We start from the raw sequence: 6,244 nt of genomic DNA on the forward strand, positions 1-6,244 counted from the left end.
TGAGGGTCTGGAATCAACTCCCCAGTAATGTTGTTGAAGCTGACACCCTGGGATCCTTCAAGAAGCTGCTTGATGAGATTTTGGGATCAATAAGCTACTAACAACCAAACGAGCAAGATGGGCCGAATGGCCTCCTCTCGTTTGTAAACTTTCTTATGTTCTTATGTTCTTATGTTCTTAACCAATCAGATGGATGGTTTGGGATTGCATCATACATATCTGGATGAAAACTTCACAATATCCATCAACATGATTTGTGTGATTAATATCTTACACTACTTCATCCCACACATAAGTAGCAACAAGACATGTTAATCCTAAATTACATTCAAAACATTTTGGCTAGGGCTGTAAGGGTTTAAACGGTAAATGTGGATTAAAAATATTTTCGTTTAAAATTTGTATTATGCGTTTAAATGCAACTCAACAGTAAAATATATTATGAAATGATTTTTGCATGTTTTCTGCATATATGTTTCCCTTTCTATATGATTGTTTTTCTCCTTTAAGGAAACCTGACCTGTTTTCCCCACGTGATCACTCTAAAGACATTAATTAAGGACGGACCAACTTCCTGCGCTGTTGTGTATCTCCAAAGATATTATATTCTCTTTGGTATCTCTTCACTCAGGCCAAACAGTCACTGCACTGTTGTGGAATACAATAGTTTCAGAATACAAAACTTCCCACTCTGTCTTCTGGTTCTGTCGCATTGCTCTTTTTCAGGTCTTACAGGGCCCTATAGAATCCGTGTTAACAAGAACACGGACAGAATCAAATTAATTTTAATGTGGAATTAAGTGCTGTATGAAAAATAAAAACTGGCAGAAGAGCATTAACCTTTAGATTTACATATTTACAACTGCAAGACGTTGTTGAACAATATGCTTTAGTAAATTAAATTATGTTATTGTAATGTACCAATACAAGATGATTTATTTGGGAACTGCTGTGTTTTATTAAAATATTCTGAAAACTATTTCATGGCTTATTTGACATGTGTTACACACACTGTGCATTTAAACTAATTATTCAATTACTTTAGCGACAGTTTGTGCAATTCACACTCATTTTACTGAATACATTGCAGTTTAGAGAGGCGAGTTACAAAACCTGACTTTCCTTAAAGTGTCCCGAGATTCTGGACCCTGTTGGCAACCCTACTCTCAGATCAGGTGACACAGGTTGAAACGTCATTAAAGAAAATAGTGGGTTATGGTAAAGATGCAGCGCTCCTTTCTTGTAAAGGTAAAGTAAATGGTTCTGTATTTTGAAGTTTCTGTTGTGGAGGGAGGGGGCTAGTTGTCAATTGTGTAAGTTAAAAACTGAAATCTTATTCAGGGATATATTTCCATTTGGTAATAAAAATACTATTAACTAAAAGGCTCAAAACTATAGATTGTGCGTGTCCCTTGTATGTAGCTGCCGGTCTGTTTTTTCAATCAACAGTTTCCTTCAGTTTTCTTGACAGTTTTTACAGAGTCAACGTTCGGTTCGGTATTCGGCTGAATCCCAAAAACTTGGATTCAGTGTATCCCTAGTCAAAAGTGGCATTTTGATTAAGCTAGTAGGGTTAAACTTTCTCAATATGGGTTTCGCTTAGTATATTTGTCCCTTAAAAAGCCCATTTCCTCTCAACTGCTTGAGTATCATTCTGCTTTGATCTTCAGAATACTCATCTTCTGATACAGTATCATGTTATGCTGATCATACAATTAGGTATCATATGACACATATAGTCGCCCGTGCAAACCCATTCTTTTTTTTTTATACCACCATCCATTATGAGAAGGTACTATCATGATCCTGTTTACAGGTGTTTAGGGCTGTAACGAAGGGTACATTTTGACTTTTGAAGGTTCGGAACACATTGCCGAAGGAAAGTTCGGTACTGAGTTGCATAATTTACTGGTGACGTCACCATAGTTACTAGTTTGCATTTGATTGAAAATCCTATTATTTTACAGGCAATCCATATAAATAGAATAAAACATTAACATGTAGTTTAAAAATATGTTATATAGAACAATAATCATGTTTTTATAATTAAAAAAAGACATGTTTATTTACATGTAATTGATGCTGCTTGCTAGTAAGCTTGCATTGCAGCAGAACTAACTGCAGTGGACGAGGGCAAAAACTTAATTTAACAGTCACCGTTCCAAGCAAGTTATGAGTCACTGTCACTTTTTACTACTACTCATAATAATAATAATAATAATAATATGAACTTACAATTGTAAAGTGACCCCAGAGACTGGATGTGCCTCCATGATACATCAACAAAACACTTGCACAGTTTGCATTCAACATTTTTTTTTTTGGTCGTCTGGGTATTTAACAAAAAAAAAAATCCCAACAGCAGAAGGGTTTTGAGACATTTCTTTCATTACAGCCTACGCTATACAGTGCTTTGCTGTCGATATAGCGAATGAAGAAATTTGCCTCTGGTTAACATGAGCTGGAGGGGGGAGGGGCGGACTGTGCTTAGTTTTTTCATAATTTAAATTATTAGTGTTAGCGTAATTTTTGTAATTTTCAAACCTATTCTACCATAGCACTCCTCATACACTGTCTTGTATTCGGTACATATTTTACTGAAGCACTACAACCGCTACAGGCATAATAATATACCCGCCTTGGTATGATTTATAGTATTCGCACATTGTCAAACGGTTTCTGTTAACAGAATAAAAAACATAGGCCTAGTGCGTGCATGCCACCTGATGAACCTTCAAAGGGTTAGAACTATCTTCAGATTGCTGGCTAGCGAACTGACCTTTGAACACAGCCACGTGCTGCATGCATCATCAAGTTATGCCAAGAAATAAAATACAGAATTAAGTTTGGCACTAGTTCATTTTCTTATGGTACTACGTTCAATGTGAAATACACTGAATTATTAACATATCACAGGTCTGGTTTCTGAGTTTTAGGGGTTGGGCTGAGTCAGTGGTTCCCAACCCTGGTCCTAGGGACCCTTGTGTCTGCTGTGTGTTTCATTCCAACTAAGCTCTAAATTACTTAACTAGACCCTTAATCGAACTGGTAAAAGTTTGACTGACCAGTCTCAGCAGTAGAACTTGTTGTTCCCCCTCTGGAACTTAGTTTAATTTTTTGAAGCGGTATTTTGAAGCCCTAACCACTTAAGCCATTTTCACACTACACCATCCAACCCGAGGTCGACTCTCCCTGAGTGCATTCACATTTGCCTTGCTCTATTCGTCCAGGGGTTGCTCTGGGGCGAACAGGCAAGTGTGAAAAGCCCTTTAGCTATTGCTCAAAAAGCACACAATTGTTTATTGCTATGTCAGGAAGACATACTACTTTGAATTATTAACACATCAGGTGTGGTTTCGGGGTTATAGGGTTGGGGATTGATGCACTTTCACGTTTGACTGGCCTGTCTCAACTTCCAATTAAATATTAAAATAATAACATTTATAGTGTTGCATTTAAAAGACAAATTCGTTTCCTTTAACAAGCACTTAATAATCACATATTTATATGTTGTAATCATAATACTACCTTTTTGACTCCTACCCGTTTTTACTGCAGTACACTGAGCAGCTGCCGCTCAGTTTTGACAGGTGGCAGTGAGAGATTGGCACTTATTCATTGTACAACCAAATCAGCGATTTACCATTTTAACAAAAATAAATAAAAAATTTAAAAAATGCAGCACACGTAAATTGTTTTCTTTGAATGGCTATGTTATTTTAATAACATTTTTTTTTTATTTGTGTAACTACTGAAACTCAGTTCAGCGTGCAGTAAATCCAAGATGGACTTCTGGTTCAAGACAATAATCAGCTGAGTTTTGCGCATTAAAAGGCTTTTTTGATGGTTAAAAAAATACTTTTTGGTTTGTTTCCAATATCTTTAAGTAAGGTTAAAACGGATTATTAAAATCAATGTATATTACTTTGTTTAAATTTAAAAACACATTTGACCGCCCTTGCAAAGACGAGCACGGCCAACACCAATATCGTGCGTTCGAATTCAAAGCTGATTTAATAAAGTGATCTGCTTGACCATACACACTGCTCTCCCAGTGCAATCACTTATTGAGTGTTTGTTTGTAAATTGCCAGCTGATCATATCATTTTCATTGCTTTTGGGGACTGCTGTTTTACTTAACCGGGTGTAATTATTATAGTTAAAAACAAACTGAAATATATAAATAAAACACACAGTACATTAGGGAAAGTTAAGACTGGTGCGCTTCTTACTAGTCTCGGTAGTGCAGCACTTGTTTTTAGCAAGTCGAATGCACAATAAGATAAACATACGAGCAGCCTAACAAGAACAGTTTTGAGAAACTTACCCTTGCTTTACTAAACCGAAATCCTAAATGAGGCAACACGAACTCCATTTAGAAGAAACTAAGGTGTAGCCAGGGCAGATCTCGCGAGAAACAGTGTAGCCCATGATAAAGTTATTACATTCCTGTGAAGTCCGTATAGTACTAAAGTATCCAAATTAAATAGAGAATAAACAATATTAAATTGTAACTCTTGGTACTAATATAAACAGTAAGACTATGGATTTCACTAAAACCGAAATAAACACGGCTAAACCTTTGCACTGACATTAATTCCAAATTCCATCGTCTGTTTAGCCTAACGTCATATGAATGCGCCTAAAGGGAGCCTGGAAAACTACACTGTGCACGCAGCCGCTGCCAAGGTACAGATCACAGCATAATTCAAATGGTTGTAGGTCTGAGAGAACTGTATACTTTCATAACACTGGTATATTTCCCAATGGTATATTTTCCAACAGTATCTGAGTATAAAATAGTAAGCCACGTTAGAATATGTGAATAACTTTTTTTAGTTTGGGTTTATTTGTTTTTGTTATATGCTGTCACTGATTAGGAGTGATTTGTGAACTATTTTTTGAGTTTTTTAAAACCCCTTTTTAAACACAAGCATACATTAAGAACGTAATACTGGTAAATACCTATTACAATCACACGCCTACTGTAGTTATTGATCAAAAATATATAATAGTGTAATATGTATTAATAATTATAATGGAAATTGTGTTTATTAATTAAATGATATAACATACAGGAAATGTTGAATGTTTTGGTGCATACTAGTGATAGGAAAAGTGGTGCCTTGTGAATCACTGAACCCTGATATGGTTCATTTGGCAACTTTCAAGTTAATTTGGCAATTTAACTTTTTAAAGCCTATATTTGAACATTGTTAATCAGGAGCGGGGCGTCTACAATCGATCGTGCTGTCAAAGGTTATTTCTGCCTTAGTGGTGACGTTGGGTCCTGCAAGCAGCAGAAGGAATAATAAAGATCTTATACAAGATGGCCAACTCCGCTGATTTAACATTGGAACTTCCGCCTGTGCATAAGTGGTGCATCATGGGAATCCTAAGAGTTCTGGTAGCGGCTTTTCCTCTATCTGTAAAGTAAAATCTGCCTTATTTCCTGTGCTACGACTTCTCTTTTTAAAACGATTGCATTTTAAACACGATTCACCTGGATTTATTTAGAGACACCCCTCCTTAACACATACATGTTATTATTTCTACGATCGATGTTTTCACCTGGCCTGACAAGAGCTCTTCATCGCCGAAGTTCTGTCAGAAATTGCTGCTGTCAGCATATTCATGAGCAGTCATGATTGAGGCGTGGTTTGGTTAGACAACAACTACAGTAATGCCTCGGAGGTTTTTGCAATATTGAAGAACATAGTAATATCTCCCTTTTCATTTTTCCGAGGGATGATCTTTTGATATCTGTATATCAATATAAAGTTTAAGAGTATATAAGTAAAAATACATTAAATAACATTAAAAACTACTGTTAAGAGTATTCAAAACTGTTCAGTCATGAATTGCAACCGTAGCTGAGAACTGAGCTAAGAATGTAAATACAAGCTGATAATTTTAGAGGCGTAAATTTACATATTTTTAAATGAAGCAGTTTAATTAATAAATATACAAAGTATTTTTAATAGACACTGTTCCCTTTCAGTGGAATGACAACCATTACCGAATGGGAAGAGCCCTTTCTGACACTCAATCACTGACCATATATAAAAATGCTGCCCTATCAGGGCCCTGCTGTGAGGGGGAAGTCCCTCCCACATCCTGCTGAAGAGGGTCGTCCTCACTGTAGCATATCTCCATTTTCTTTTGAAATCGGAGGTCAGCTGGGGACACGACCTCGAAGGGTAATGCTTGGCATTCTCTTTCAGGGAACCAGGGTTATGGTAAT

The 6,244-nt window shown here is 36.4% G+C and overlaps 1 protein-coding gene across 1 annotated transcript in view; it reads right to left on the minus strand.

Annotated features, from left to right (window-relative positions):
* Window positions 1–4,610, minus strand: part of c5h6orf120 (chromosome 5 C6orf120 homolog) — a 10,855-nt gene extending 6,245 nt beyond the window's left edge. Inside the window, exon 1 of the mRNA XM_041250723.1 lies at window positions 4,328–4,610. The gene's annotated coding sequence lies outside the window, so the exon portion shown is untranslated. The remainder of the gene's footprint in view (window positions 1–4,327) is intronic.
* Window positions 4,611–6,244: the final 1,634 nt, after the last annotated feature.

Source organism: Polyodon spathula, chromosome 5 (genome assembly GCF_017654505.1).
Source record: "Polyodon spathula isolate WHYD16114869_AA chromosome 5, ASM1765450v1, whole genome shotgun sequence".
Taxonomy (NCBI): domain Eukaryota; kingdom Metazoa; phylum Chordata; class Actinopteri; order Acipenseriformes; family Polyodontidae; genus Polyodon; species Polyodon spathula.